General features: G+C 42.6%; 1 protein-coding gene across 1 annotated transcript in view; it reads left to right on the forward strand.

Moving 5' to 3' along the window:
- Positions 1–1,602: 1,602 nt before the first annotated feature.
- prr36a (proline rich 36a) overlaps positions 1,603–16,614 on the forward strand; it is a 35,467-nt gene continuing 20,455 nt past the window's right edge. The window contains exon 1 of the mRNA XM_080413191.1: positions 1,603–1,780. The gene's annotated coding sequence lies outside the window, so the exon portion shown is untranslated. The remainder of the gene's footprint in view (positions 1,781–16,614) is intronic.

Below are 16,614 nucleotides of genomic sequence, written 5' to 3' on the forward strand. Positions count from 1 at the left end.
TGCATAACAGAACCACACCCTTCATCAGCATCAGTACTTAGCAGTAAGTGGCTGGGCAGGAAGAGTGGGATTTAATAGCTTTGGTTTCTCTGCGATGTAATGGTGGATGTGTCATTAGAGAGTCTGGTTTACTAGTTTTAATAGTTTACTGGTTTTGGGTAGGGACCCAAAATGGGTCACTGACCTGACCTACTTAGGTCCCCATTATGATGACAAGTGCCATGTTTTCTGAGAAAGACATTCAACAGAGATTCTTTGGCCAATATCACCCCAGAACAATCTACAAGGCGTATGCATCGTAGTTATTGCACATGAAAACCTAATGCATAGTGTTCCAATGCAAAGATGTGTGCTAATACTCCAGCAGAGTTTAAGCTGAACCAGTGAAATGTGAGGGAGCCGCGAGAGAGGTCAGGATTTTTTCCTTTCATCTTGGCATGGGGCCCCTGCCGATTGGAAAGACTGACAGGCTGCTGATGAAACAATTGCCAGAGTCTTGAAAAGCTGGGAGAATGATCTGGTCGGGCAGACAGACTGCATGACTCATACACTCACAAATCTCCCCTTTCTTCTAACTACTACTCAGTCGATACACACTTTCTCGGAGTGAAACGCACTATGGAATGTATGGTGTACAAGGTCCATGGGTTTATGTATTTTAGGTAACTACTCACAACTTCAGTGGGGTTAGTTTGTTTTAGTTTCTGTGTAATAGAACTCATGCTCCTTGTTTTTATTGTTTTCATTTTCTCTTTGTCGTGTGGTTTTATTCCAGATAAACCAGTTGATGTCAGACTTCTCAGCCCATTCATCCCTTCTCTTTTCACCATGCAGTCCCAATAGTCTTTTTATGTTGCCCTCTTTTCATTGATTTCTATTGTGAAGTCTGCAGCTGCAGAGCTCAGAGACAGAGAGAAAAGCATTCAGCTCACAGCTATTGTGTGGGGTTTGTACCATAGCCGAGCAGACACTGTAGGCTAGCTACTATACCTATTATTGATTATTCCATCATGCATTAGTTTTGAGAAAGGTTGTGTGAGTTGACTTGGTGAGAACTGGTTAAGACTTAAAGATAAATAGTCTGCATTTGAATACTTTCCCCTAAAACAATAGGCCCGGGGGAGGGGAAATTTCCTGTATATCTTAATTTTGGATGCTATGAAGATATTGAAGAAGCTGGCAAGGATGAATGATGATAAATTATTGATGAATTGAATAGCAGGACCTAATGGAAACAAGCGCAAGCCTCTAGGGATTTTTGTGTTATTCTTTAGTAGCATCCTTTTGTAGAATCGCAGTCGCACCACTGTACAAGTTACAAACTGTAAAAAATAATAATTAAATTAAAACAAGTATTCAATCAATCAATCAAAATGCTGAGTCTGACCTGATGACCTGACCTCCTCAACCCTGTTTTGAATAATATGACCCCCTGACTGTTTTGAATAATCACATCTTCATGTATTTGATTGGATCAGGGCCAACTTCATTTACATCTTTTGACGACGCTTCTCCTTAAACTCCCGGCGCCACAATAGTCACTCCCCCCTCAGAACCCTCATGTGCTGCACATTCAGCTCAATGTTATAGTATCCTCTACCCTGCTGCCTGCTGCTGCCGCTTCTTGGAAAACAGGCACGCCGTTATTGTTCGTCCTCTTTAGTAATTTACGTCTCTCTCGACATATTTAGTGCATTTCTACCCCGCGCGGCATTGAAAGGGTGGGACTGTTTGTTTTCTGCTGCCACCGTGAAGCGAAGCGTGCCTGGACGCCTTGAAGGTAAAGACTGTTGTTACATTGTAGCCAGTATGTCGAAATATAGCCTATTATTCTACTGTTTCACTGAGGAGGTTACATAGTAGCCAGACTATAATGTAACCTCTCAGTGAAACGCAGTGGTGGTCTGGTCTCTGTCTTCCGATTCCAAGCGTTGTTGTAGATCGGCTATATTTTCAACGTGCGACACCGTCCACCGACCAAGTAAATCGGGCTATTAAAAAAAAACACCGTCCTTGCTTTTGGTTGGATGTATTTATTTGGTGATGGATGTTTTATCGTAGCAAGCATGGAATTCAACGTTTGGGCGGTTGCACAAACACATTCAGGCTACAGCTATATACAGCGTGTTGGTCCCGTTGGAACAACGGTTCACATCATGCTTGTTGTATATCGACTGTCTGTGTGTGTATTTGACAGTTTCCACTTATCCCACCATCTTCACTCATTCCCCGTATGTATGTATGTATGATGCACTGACGTCTATTGTTCTGACTGAGAGGCTGAAACATGGGCCTCAAACAACGACGCGTGTGGTAAACCAGGGCTAAACCAGGGGTAATTTAGCGTGTGTGATTGTGCTCGCGTGTGTGATTGTGTCCTGGAGCCTGTGCATGGCTCACTGTCATCATGTCTGATCTCTTGTCCAAATGCACGCCTATGGCCACCCTGAACCTTAAAATGATGGTCAAATCTTTAAACGGAATCGTTTTAAATTTTCTCCCCGGGATTTCTTATTGACACTTCAGCGTCACATCATAATAGCTAGACTTACCAGTTGTTAGCTTTGGATTTGAGACATTGGCTATATATATTTTTTTACAAACCTTAAAAATAAACATTTCCATAAAATACAAACAAATATGACTGTGCATTCAACGTGCTAAATGGCCCTGTCTGTTATAATCAGTAGGCTACAGTGAATTTCACCCTGGACAGACTGGCCAAGCATTTTGCTGATGGGCAAGGGAGAGAAGATTCAGGAGCATCAGTCTACCTTCTTGTCTGGAGATCCTAGTGATACTGCCGTTTGTTTTGGCTCAAACTCACATTACATAAGCGGTACATTTTTGGGGGAGGGAGAGCAACCATGTGGGTGTGGTGGATGTGCAGTGAACCTTCTTGCTCCAAATGGACTCACCACCGGCACCCACTGGGGACTGTCTCCCCCCCCCCCCCCCCCCCTTGTCACACACACACACACTGCTACCAGGGTGTGAGTTGCTGTCAGGTCTCTCTTGTCACTCCGACCTCATCGCTTTGTTTATATTTAGTGTAGCCCTCACCTCAGTTTCCCTTTCCTCTTCCCAAGCCTGAAGCTCACCAGGGGACCAACTCAAAATAGTTGCTTGGACGTTCCTGTAACCTTGGTATTTAGCACGTTTCCCACTCAGAAGCCATACACATACACAGGCTACACACAGTTTCAGTGTAGTGTTGGACCAGTCCTCACAATTGTTCTATCGATTCAGTTTATTGACTACACTTTTGACACCACTTATCCTGTCTTCTTCATGCATTTCCCGTATGATGCCCTGGTGCAGACGGCGTTTTAGCCTCTGTTCTGAGAGGCTAAAACCGGGAAGCAAACAACTATGCTTGTGGTAAACCATGGGTAATTTAGCGTGTGTGATAGTGTCCCGAAGCTTGTGCATTGCTCACTGTCACGTCTGATTTGAACATTGTTATCTTGGCCAAGTGCATGCCAAGTATTACGTGAGTACTGAGTAGGTAAACACACTGGCCTAACCCTATACCCATTCAATGTTGTTGTTTTTTTGCCTTTTCGGTGCACGTAACTTCATTGTCATATCATGATCAATAGACTATTACCAGTTTCTAGCTTCTGATTTCAGACCTAATAAACCCCCATTTACATAAAATACCACAGACTTCTCCACTGGGGAGTATGTACGTTGTGACACTGCTACCAGGGTGTGAGTTGTCGCTGAGGAAGGTGATCATCACTGGCAGAGGGGGGTAGCCATGTGTGAAAGACTTTCTCTCTCGCTTCGAGACCTCATTATACGGTCACTTTGTTTATATATATAGTGCAGCTGAGCTGATTCCCATAGTAGGCTACCCACACCTTTTGTTTGCCTTTCCTCTTCCCAAGCCTGAGAAGGGGGGTGATTTGTGATATCGGAGGTGATTTGGCTCATCGGAAAGCAGAAGCTGTGATATTCTATGGGTTGTTTTAAAAAAAGGGTCTGGACTCGTATCCTGACTGCTCCATTGTGTTGATATAATGGAGCTTGTGTACGGCTAACTACTTTTCCCCTGTTGTACTACAGTACGAACTGCAGTCCTGCTTGTATCCATTTTGAGTTGACTAGTCATGGAGTGTAAATTGACTTCACTGTCCTCTCCCCTTTTTGAGTCAGGAATGAGTGTGGTGGTGTGCATTGCTATTAGGTACACAGAAAAATCCAGATATTAATTTAACCCAGGACTGTACAAAATGGACCCATAAACGGGCCATTTTTACACTCGCAGAGTTAAACACAGGATTTTAGTTGCAGTTTGCTGCAAGCCTAACTATCTATGAAATGCAGATGGTTGGCATTGCAACATGACTGCCATGGGCTCCTCCACATGCATGTTATTCTCTGACATGCATGCGCCAAGCCACCTGACACTCCCATGTGTGATTTAAGACTAATGTGTTTAGTGTCTTCGTCAAAGCGCCGAAGCTCAATACCTCTCACATGCCTTTCGATAATTGGCTTAAACGTAAGACTTTCTTTTGAGCAGTTGCCTTGGGGTATATAAGTTTCAGTTAGAACCACCATTGAAGGATTTATTAGTTGAGATACTAAAGATTGTAATGAGTCGGTGTCTTTAATTTATGTATATGTTAGCCTGTCTGCATGACTCTCATACACTATCATCAAATCACAACGCAAGGCCTGGTTGAAACTTTAACTTTGAACATGGTTGGTGTCAGCGATGAGCCATGCAGCTCCACAAAAAATAAAAACACTTGAGTAGTTCTTATGGTATTTTCACAGTACATTTGCACGTAGCATGAAATTTGTTGTGTGAATTTACCCATCCTAATTATTAGGATCAGTGGGTACTATTAGTTCAGCGCCCAGGGAGCATTTGGGGGTTAAATGTCTTGCTAGGGGACACATGCACTGGACGAACCAGGGGGGGGGGGGGGGCGAACCGGTGACCTCTTGATTCCCAGATGGCCTCTCTACCCATTCAGTTATGGTCACCTTATGCACCCTTGTTATGAAATGCAAAGATGAAGGGTAGACTGCTACTGTGGGATGCATTAACCATTTGTGTTTTGGATGCTCCAAGACGAGTTGTTTTAATAACTTAAGAGTGTATTGTTTTCTTTCATAGCTCTCCTTTTGATATCTCATCGTTTTGATATCAAGCATCGTTTCCAAAGAGCGTCTTAAGCTAGGGATAATTGACGGGTATCCAGTCATTATTGATTGATAAATCCCGACAGGGTGATTAGGCACCGATGACTTATTACATGGCTACTTAATAAATTGACCCAAAAGTAACAACAAAACAAAGTATTTCCTTGCTTACGGCAATGAAAGTATTCCATATGTCTTGCGCTGCGCGGACACTGTTGCCTTGGAAAACAAGGAAGTGTTGATCAAATAGAATACATTTTTGGTTACTGCATTGTCTATTTCTCGCTTCAAATGTTTTCAAAAACATTCTTGAGAGCAATGTGTAGTTGTAAATGACATGGTGTGTTTGTTTACATGGCCGTCATGTTGGATACAGCATAAAATCAAGCAGCGCAGGTTGATATCAGCAGGTGCTCTGAGGCTTTGATTAGACAGCGGTCTGTTATTGAGCTCATTGGTCATTATCCAGAAATAACACACAGCTGAATTCAGCGATTGACCAATCAGAATCAAGCATTCAACCAAGCCATGTAATAATGCTGCTTATTTGAACTCTGCTGAACATGCCTAGTTCTTCTCACATATGCAAAGATGGATGACGGCAATTTTCATACAAAGCTCAACATCATGTTTCTGTTGGTTAACAGTGTGGTATTGCCTTTGTATTTCTAATGGCTTATGGCTCCCCATCTGTTTTTTTCTTGTCCTTGCATTAAGCACGAGAGCTTAACAGCTGTAGGAGGATGATCATGGATGTTGGGTCGGGGGGTTCAAATCCATCTTCCTCACTGTTGTCCCGCATAGTGAGTGGATGATGTACTCGACAATTATATGCTTTGATCCTCTCCCACTGCCGGCCTGCCTATTATCTGTCCATCCACAACCATTAAATCATGCCGGTGGTCCGTGCATGGGCTTGATCTAGTTATTAAAAAGAGTGAGCAGACATTTGGCATTTCTTTTACGGGCATTGTGGAGGTTGTGGTTTGATCTATTTTGAAAAAGAGACTGAGCAGATATTTTGTGTGAGTGTTGTGGAGGCTGGTTTCATACTTCAACCCCAAATAGTTTTCGGTTGATTAAGAAGTACCATGCATTTAGATACGTTTTGGATAAAAGGAAAAGATGATGCAGCAGAATGAAGCCTCTGAAATGTGTGGTCCATCAAACGGGCATGAGTATTGAAAAATATGAGAGGGGAATAAATTGATTCAGGCATTACATTACAGGTTTGGTTTCTGTTGCATGTATAGTTTAAAACACATTTCTGTTATGAAACTGACTGAGTTACTGTTTGCATGTATCTGTCCAGGCCCAAGAATTGAATACTAGTTGTACTGTAGCATAGCTAGAGAATTGGGCAGAAGTGATCTGCAAGAGTCTTCTTTTGTATCCACATTGTAGTTGAGTAAAGTTGCATTTCAGTCCCTTCTCTCAAGATGCTTTAATGCTGTCAAAATCAGAAAATGGAAATAACAGCTCTTAAGTTCACAATGCAGAGAATTTCCGTATGCTAGGAAATTGGCCACTTTTGCACCCTTTTTTCAGTTCCACACCCTGGGAAATAGAATCTCTGCTATTCCCCTGCTCTGCTAGGCCAGTTTACGGCTTTCACAAAAGTATTACTGCACGTTTCATCATACACTTGCATTTCATTGGGTATTTTGCTGTGGTTCTTGACTGTCCAACATCCTAGCATTGGCAGTGTTGTTTTTGGCTGTCCGGCTATGGACTGGTTGGATGGTGCTGTAACTATCGTCACTGTGGTTTGGAGTCTGGCGGTATCCTTCCCATTAGGATAAAGCGAGCCGTCGAAGGAGACTGCATTTTCAGGCTTTCTGTCTGCGTCTGGCATTGTGAAGCCAGGATCCAAGCACTGTAATTATTGAAAGAGTAGTTCAGCACTTTCCCCCCCCAATCTGTTTTCATCAGCTTCATCAAAGAGGTATTTGTGCAATGAGCTTCAACCGTCACTCAAGGCTATTCGTCCCCCCCCCCCCCCCCCTATAGCCTGCAACATTTAGGCTACCATATTTGAGACGCTGCAATATAATGGGATATTTTCAAGCTACTAACTGAGGGTTGGATAAGGTGAGTTGTAGTTTCCTGTGGATGTAAGGATGTCTTTGGGCTGGCAGGGCACATCCTGTTATTACTCTTGTCTACATGGTACAAGTTTCTCAATGTTAACACATTCAATCCAGGAACGCATCTGTGTCATTTTAGAGTTCTTTGGCTGTTCAAAAATAGCAGATATACAAGCTATGAGCTTGAAAAATCGCTATGAGCTTTGAAAAATCTTGAAAATTTTTGAAAATCTTTGAATATATATATTTGTTCAAGCGAACATCTTTAACTCAAATCTTTGCTTCTGGTGGCCCCAAGAACAAAATATTTTGATTCTACAAATGTCTTCTAAATCCTAATCCTTTTGAAAACACTTATGTTGCTATATCATTGGTGCTCAAACTTTTTCATGTCAAGGACCCCCAAAATTACACTCAGTGCTGCGCTATGAGCTTGTAGATCTGCCATTTTTGAATAGCCAAAGTATAAAATAATCGTTCACTCAAATCTAAAATTACACAGATGTGTTCCCGGATTGAATGGGTTAATTTAACTTGGAGATTGTAAAGATACAGGTCCGTTCTAAGTCCATCTTTACACTCGCCAATGAAGTTAACACTGAGCATTTTGCTGTGCGCTCTACCTCTCTGTCCATGTCCATGAGTATCCTGTGTGTTTGGTAATTGAGTGTGTTGTTTCTCGCCGCACAGGGGTGTGGCTGTGCACTTGGCTGGGTGTCAGACCGGCGAGTGGTGGGTGAGGTGTGGGTTCAGTGGCCATCTGGCCTGATCTCACCCTGCTCGCTCTCAGAGGCGTGCCGGTGGTAACTGATCCCACCCGTAGGCTCACAGGATGACATTGACTATCTGCCTGTCTGACAAACTGGGAAGCTGCACGCCGAGTCTAATAATCTAGCAAGACTCTTAGACTGCCTCATCCAACCATCCTTCACAGAAAACCACATTTTGCTTGCGTTTATCAACATGAAAGCCTATTCTGGGGCGTGAATCTTCAGTGAAAAAAAGCAGATCGGGATATGTCAGCGCCGTGATATGTCACTTCGTGCCACGCTGCTATTTTTGAACATTTTCAAAATCTTGAAAGTGTGATAACTACTGATTTTTAGAAGGCATTTATAGAATCGGCCTTAGGTCTTAATGGGTTAAATGAGGCGTAAGTGGTTAATTCATAATGTGTTTTTGTAAGGCTGGGTCCTGGGGAGATGCTAAATTTCTCTTTGGGTTTTGAACTGAAAAAGTTTAGGAGGAACCCCTGATCTATTTCCTCTTCACCTCTCACCAGGCCGCCTGGTGTCCATGCATGGTGAGTGGAGTGTTTTTGGGCAAAGCCACCAGTGTCAGCTGCTCCTCTCCCCAGCTCTAATCCCCCTCCCGACCCTCCCGCCCTCCAACCCTCTTACCCTCTTTCATGTCTTCCCTTGGGGGTTGCATGGTGTGTTGTGTGTAGACAAAGGGGCAATGCCCCACCCCATCCAATACTATAGGCGGTGCGCAGTCTGCGCACACACAAACACACGCATTGGTTTATTTTGGTGAAAAACTAAAATCCTCAGTGCTCATTTAACTGGATCCAAGTGGATCCTCACACGTCCATTTGTGTCCATTATTACTCAGCTAAATGAGCACTGAGGATTTTACTGTGTAGCTTTGTTTTCTTGATCCCCTGTCCATTCTAATGTTTTATCTTCTATTGAATAGAATCTATTCTAATATAACATTCCTAATTTTGATGACGACACGTATTGTTTTACCGCATCACCCTGTCCTGCCCTCTTTAGCCATCTGATTGGACTAGGCCTCGGGTGCTTGTTGGAAGCCTGGCCAATGTTGAGAACAGATTTTGAGAGGACTCTCCCAGGCAGTACTAGTCCATGATCCATTCCGTACATGATTGCCATTCCTCTAAAGGCTGGTTTGTCATCTTAACTTGTACTTAGCACCTGCTCCTCGCGGCATTATTGAGTGGTACTGGTTTAGCCTCACTTAGCACATGCTCAGTGTCTCAGATGGAATTGATTGGAATTAGCTGCCTGCGGAAAGACCAGTCCAGCCCAAACCTCCTTAATGAATATACTGTAGTTTTGTGTTACTAAGCATATGGACTCTGATCCTGTATGGTCGGAATCAGAGCAAGCATTGACGCATTCTCCATCTGCCTTTGACACGTGCTGGAAAAAGAAATGCACCTATAGTTGACTGCTTTCTCCCTATTCCTTTGAAATCTCGTTATTGATCATACTTCTTTTTTTTTTGCAGTGCATTTGCATATATTTGAGGGTTTTTTTCTTCATTTGAGAGTACACTACACTCTGTAACTATTGGATGCAGGGTAGGGCATTAAATTGCAGCAGGATTAGTTGGTGCTTTTATCTTATATTGTAAACATGCATTTGTGGTAATGGGAAATTAATAACTTGTGACTCTCCCATTACTTTTTATTTCTATTCTTATTAGTCAGACTCAGAATACACTTACAGAAATGCACTGCCTGCACAGAAGTTACAAATCAGCACAGTGAGAGAGAAGCAGATGATGAATTCAAACATTTTCATATGTTTGGTATGTCTAACCAAGGCTGTTCTTCAGAGGAGTGATGGTTGCCAGTGGTAGATGGTAGATGAACATGTACGTTAAGTTGACATGTGTTAACACTTAAGTGCATAGCCAGGGTTTGTGTAGTCTTGTTATCTTAAGACAGAGTTATAGATGCCAGTCAGCAAGATCGTTGAGGATTAGCGTGAGAGGGCAGTGTTCTTTGGAGATAAACGTGCGGTGCTTGGCTGCATGTCTTCCGTGATTAATTCACCACAGAAAGAACAGATGCCCCCCCCACACACACACAATCCTACTACCTAAGTCCAGCAGGAGGAAAGTAGTGGATAATACTAGTATGCATTCAGTTCTGTTTTTCTGCATGGCAGTGCAACTATACAGGCTGTTGGAGGCACATCAGAGTTATTATGCGTCATTTGCCCTGACCCATTAATGCCTATGAATATATAATATTCATAGCCATATGAATATATAATAGGATCAGTGCCCTGCCCTCACCACTATTGGAAGTAAGTCACTGGCAACTGGAAGAAAGACTTAGTGCAAAATGTTGCTTTTCAAGAAATGTATTTGATGTGTATTTTCACAAGCTCTTGTTAATGCTTTCCATTGATTACATATTTATGCAACTACGGTATGATGAAGTATGGAAATATGAAACAGAATAGTACATTAAATTATGAAAGAAAAAGATGAAATGTAGAGCAATATGGCCTGTTTTTTTCAGACATGGTTGTCTCACTGAGAAAGAGAATGCCAACTTCTCCCCTCCTCACCCTCACTGCTTCCCTGTTTGTTTCTGTCCATCCCGCTCTGTGCGGAGGGAGAGGGGTACGGAGGCTTGTTTGGCATGCCGAGGAATGTGTCTGCTACAATTACAGACTCATCGGTTATGGAGACTTGTTCTGTTTTCTTCTCTGTAATACAATCGATAGCAAGGTTTTGGGGGGAGTGGGGGGGTCGTTTTTAAATGCCAGCTTTTTGAATTTGGGATGGACACAAATAAAAAAAAGAGCAATAGCAACGCTGATATTTAAAACGTACAATGTGGAAAAACATGGGTCTGTAAAGACAACAGAGGGAATTGGGTTTGACCCTCAATGCCACACATTTTGGCAGTGCATTTCGTAAGGGCTGGGACCCCATCCAGATGACTAGACCACCAGTAATTCTGCGTTGCATGGCTGCTGATGGTTGACAACGTGCATCATCCATCATTCAGATGGTGTTTATACGTCATCATTGCTTCTCTGGCACGACCTGCCAAACTTCCTGTTTTAGGGGGTTCTTCTGTCAAGTCTGGACAGTAATTTTTGCTAGTCTTTTAACCACTTACGTAAGCCCTACAGTATACGCGTATACTTGAAATACAGAAATAGCTGATGCATGCATGACATGCCCAAAATAGAGATGCCAGCGTTAATATTAAAACGATTTTCTTTTAGACTATGTTATGCAATTGCCTTCCTGCAGAACTGAACTTGGTCATGAGAGAAAGATGCTATTAAGCAGGCTGCTTTAACTGCTTTATAGAGTTTGTGTATTGTAAGTACTAGGTTTTATGTGCACTTGGCTGAGCCTCTCCATTTGGCATGCTAGAAGGTGTGCGCATGTAGCTGCTTCCTTTTTAACAGGAGATTGGATGTGTGTGTGTGTGTGTGTGCTCGCCATTCAGCTGCGATGCAGTAGAAGGGACAACACTACCTTATATGGTCAGATGGAGGAACAGTCGTGCACACAGCACCCATCCTTTCATTCCCTGAACTTCAACTACGCTTACCTACCCTGTTATATCTTTCTTTAGCTAAGCACACTGAACCAAAATCTTTTAACGTAACGCATTGAAAATAAATCTTAGATTTTGTAATTTGAAAAAGGAGTGTCCTTTTTCCTTAGTTAGTCTAAACTGACCATCATACATTTGTTTAGAACACGGACAAGACCTGTGGTTGAAACCAGACCTGTGGTTGAACCAGTTGTTATATTTAAGTGTATCCTGGATATGCCATTGAAAATGAAGGGCATTTTAACCATATTTAAAACACTGTTCCTTCCCCTTTTCACGCAAGAGTGGAGATTATAGCCATAGATGTTTTGTGACGGTACAATATTATATGCCCTACTCCTTCAAGAGCACCGTGACGACATTGGGAGTTGACCCAACACCACTGTATTATTTTTTCTCATGACATCGTACTCTTTTTAAAGTAGAGTATGACTCTGTCAAGTGTGATCGCTGACTGACCCGTCTGTGTCTCATGGATGTCTCTCACACTGGTTTAAGACCCACCTCCTTTATATAAACTTCACCGGCCTTGGCTGCACTCCTTTGCCTTGCCGTATAAACCAACTACTCTTTCTCCAGTCTCCCCCTCCTTTCATTCCAACTCACCCGTCTATCGTTCTGCCATGCTCAATTGCATGCACACACACTCACACACATGCACGCTCACAATGAATACAGCCTGTGTTTCTTCGCGTGTGTGTGTCCCTCTCTTTCCCTCAGCTGGACATGAGAGTAAGTTAATGAACAGACAGACTGAGGGTTTCCATGTCTCCAGCACAGTCTACCAGCACTAGCCTGTGTCAGGGTCAGCAGAGCCATAAGTTGTAGGCCAAGATTCTAAATGGTAGGGTTGTCACGATTACAAAATTTAAGTTGACATTTAATTGTCATGCAAATAATTGCGATTAACGATTTAATTGTTTTTGGCATTGAACATTGGAAAATATTAGTAAAATGTGTATTTCTGTTTGTCTTTTAGGCTTTGTAATCAAAACTTCCACAGGTCATATGACAAATAACTTGAATATACAAAGAAATGTGACTCATTTTATAATTTTATTCTTTCAAAGAAATGTACAAATAGCGGAAATGGCTGTTTCCGCACATTTTTGCTGTTTGGAAATGTTTCAACATGGAAATGATTGTGATTATCTCAAATAATTGCGATTAGACTATTATGTAATAATCAGGCCTACTTAATGGGGGACAAACTATGCTCGTCACTGAGATTCAGGAGATGAAGTGTGTGATCATAAGACTGTAGGAAGTGGTGGATCGTGTGTGTGCGTGCGTGCGTGCGTGCGCATGTACACCGATCCCGTTGACGTACTTTCATAACTTGGACACATAGGCCCCACACATAATGCTTCATGTCATGCACCCACACCTTCAGAGTAGGTTCATAGGTCTCTCACACTGACACATTCTCTCTCTCTCTCCCTACACTCTGGCTCTCGCTCACACACACACATGGTGCCAGCTGTCTCTGTGCAGCCCTGAGGAGCCAGAGAGGAAGTCAGTGGAGCTGGAATGTGGATGGGTCAGATCTACTCACTCCGGCTCCGGTGCTCCGGGCGTTTCATTCCATTCATCAGCTTTACCACAGATGGAGCATTGAAATGACTGAAGCCTAATTTATGCTTCTGGTAGAAAACGTGAAACGTTTTTTCCCCCGGTTGACAAGGCGATGTGGTGCATATCACTTTTGTGACACACAAATTAGCCTTGAGACTCACAGTAGAGTCTGTTAAATTAACCTAGTGACTGATGAGCGAACAAACCCTACTGATTAATCTGTTGTTATCATCATTATTACCATCTACCACTTTGGTCCCACCTCTCAAACTACTGAGTAGATTGTCATGCACATCTAAAAAATGACTGGGTAGATTGTCATGGAATTGCACCGTCATGCTCCCTGGAAGATGACCCATACTGATTTTGATGACCCCATGGCCATTTCTCTTGCACCTAGTTCACTGAACAGCTCCATTCTAAAATATTATGTTTTTTCATTTTTAACCTGACTAATGAGAGCACAGGACTCTAACTGGGACAGTCAGTTCAAACCACTTTTGTCTAGTTGGTTGTGAGGACGGAGCAGCATAGCCTGTAGTGGGCCTTTTAGACATTGGCCTTGTTATTCATGCTGGCATTTGAACAGCAGTCCTGGGTGACTGCACAGACAACATTTAAGCCAGCATCAGTATTCAACCCCCACCCAAACCAAGTCTGTCTTCCCTCAATGTGCACAAGGCCCCTGCCTTGCTCGTAGCACAATTAAATCCCTCTCCGGTTATATTACAAAAGGGTATTAAAAGTGACCCATTTGCCTCACCCCACCGATGGCTGTGGGAGTGAGACGGTGACGGGCCAAGACAGATGTAATTAAACTGCTTGAAAGAGGGAATGACAGGATGCAGAAGGCTACATTTCTTCAGCTGAGAAAGGGGATTGAAATACCCAGCAGCCTAGTCAGTTCATTCTATGTCTAGACTCTCTCTCTTCCATAACAGGCTTTGGCCTATTGGCTACTTGGCTAGTGTGCAGTGCACACATACTTACTCTCAATGTCTCTTCTCTTTTTTTCTTTTCCTTAAGATTTATTTTTGGGCTTTTATGCCTTATGGATAGGACAGTAGGCTGACAGGAATTGGGGAGTGACATGCAGCAAAGGCCGTCGGGATCGGGACACGAATCCAAGACATGCTGTCAGGCTACACTGAGCCTAGGTGCCTGGACCGCTACACCAGCGACCCAGACCTCCTCTCCCAACTCTTTAAAGCCCCATTATACTTGCTAAAGCATTGATGGTCTGCTAGGGTCTAAATGACTGTACTTTATGTGAGGACAAGTATGCTGCCTGCACAAGTGCGCATGGCATGCACTAGAACATAAAAATGGACACTGTTTGAGGAGAGGTTCAGTAAAGAGATCTGTCGCTACGCTGTATTATGAGCATATGACAACTGGGGACTTGAACTTGAAGTGATCTTCATTGGTAGGTTAAATGTTATACAAGCAGAAAATAATTTGAGACTGAGTAAGACTTCTCAAAGCTTTGCTGACGATTTTTTTTAGTATCTAAGGTCTTCAGAGGATAAGAGGAATGCACAGAAATTACGTTAGATGGAGTTAAATAGGACAGTAGACCTCTTCTTACGTCAGACTTTAGAAGGTCATTAGATTATGCTATATATTGAGTGCAGCCTGTATTGCTCTTGCAGGTGTGCGTGTAGACACTAAATTGCAGTATAATCAGATGAACCATGATATAATTTGTTTTGTTTGAAAAATGTATAAAAACCTGTGGACAACCAAAGAAATTGAAAAACATGTTAATAACATGGATGTCCTTAAATAAAGAATATAACAAATATATAATTAGAAGAACCATGTTGTGTCTGCATGGATGTGCAAACTCAATGTATAAACAGGCCTTTAAGACCTCGACTGGTCCAGTCTGTACATTAAAGGTATCATGACATTCATTTTCACTTTTTTTATTTTCAATGTTTTATTTGGGGTTTTATGACCTCAATTACACCCAAAAAAACTGAACTTAGAACATTCAGTGGATTTTCTGTGGTCTGGGGTTTTCTGAATAATTAGGCTGTAAAGTAATCTGAGCTTGGCCCTTCGACAGTGAGGTCACAGTCGATTAATCCCGCCCACTCTCCTCCTCGCCCCTCCCCTCCCCTATCCTTTCCTTTGGGGGGGGGGGCGGAGCAGAGGCGATGATTGACAGGCAAAATCCCTCACCAGCGACACCCGCAGGCAAAGATTTCTTTTTTCATTGCAGTTGAAAAGGCTTTAGAAATGTGAGAGAAAAACACCTGCCATGGATCACTGGAATGGAATTTTCACTTAAAACTTTTTGTACACTTTTGAAGGACCAGGACAAAGACTTTGAATGTGGTGTAAAAGTGAATGTCATTAAACCTTTAACATACTTTGAACACATTGTAATTATCGCTAGGGGTATTGTACTAAATTGCAACATTAACCATGCTGGGCTCCTACAAATAGGCATGCCGTGTCCTGCATATTGTGTTAGACTTTCTCTTGAACAGCGGTTTGTTATGCAAATGTTTTCCAAAGGAAGGGTAGACAATGGTGGATTTCTTATTTTTCATAAAAATGCATGAGTTCCTGATTCATGCTCGTACAGACCATGTTTGGTGTATAGCCTCGTGGTCACTAGTGTTCAACTTTTTTTGAGCATGGAAGCCCTGGCTTGTAGTATTTATTAAAAAAGATAGTACTGCCGTTATGTACCATGGCTGATTTATACTTGGTTGCGCACCGAAAAAATAGCACACGCTCTACAAGTATGTAGAACTTGTAGTATAAATCAAACTTAATTTCTCTGACATTTTGGTCCGCAACACCTTGAAGTGTCTCCAAGTGTAATTTTCTCTTGGAGTTATGGATATGCTTGCTTTGCAGTCCAGTTCTTTAACTCATGCAGCACATTCTCCATTTGACTCGGTGTAAGGTCATAAAACATTTGTGTGCAAAAACTGCGACTGGGATTTAGCTACATGCTGATCCATCCATGTGTCCCTGTGCTGTTTGACATACTGTCCAGTTGGCAGCTGGTTGGTGATAATGCCTGTGCTCGCCCAATGTAGGGGTCATCTTCTGAGGAATGTGATTCATGGTGAACTCTGCTAAGCCCAGGGCATTAGTAGCCAGACTGGCAGAGCTGTGTCGTGTAACTGGCATTGTCACACATTTGAGCCGTCTTCCTTTCCAAACACTGCCATGTGTCTTTGGCATATTTTTTTTCTTTTGTTTGTTTTCATCCATTGAGTAGGTGGTTGGAGAGCATTGCCTAAAGAAGTGAAAATAAATGTGGTGTCGGTTTCACTGGGTGTTAATGTCACAGGGTCTAAAAATGCATTTTCTGACGTCTAGCCTAATGGTCGTAAATTCCTCCGGAGAGTCCGATACAGCCTAAAATGTACGTGAGGCGCGTATACGGATCATGTGATCAACAACATGTGCACTGCTAGTGCAAAGTGT

This window comes from Gymnoscopelus braueri, assembly GCF_963280865.1.
Source record: "Gymnoscopelus braueri genome assembly, chromosome: 2".
In the NCBI taxonomy this organism is placed as follows: domain Eukaryota; kingdom Metazoa; phylum Chordata; class Actinopteri; order Myctophiformes; family Myctophidae; genus Gymnoscopelus; species Gymnoscopelus braueri.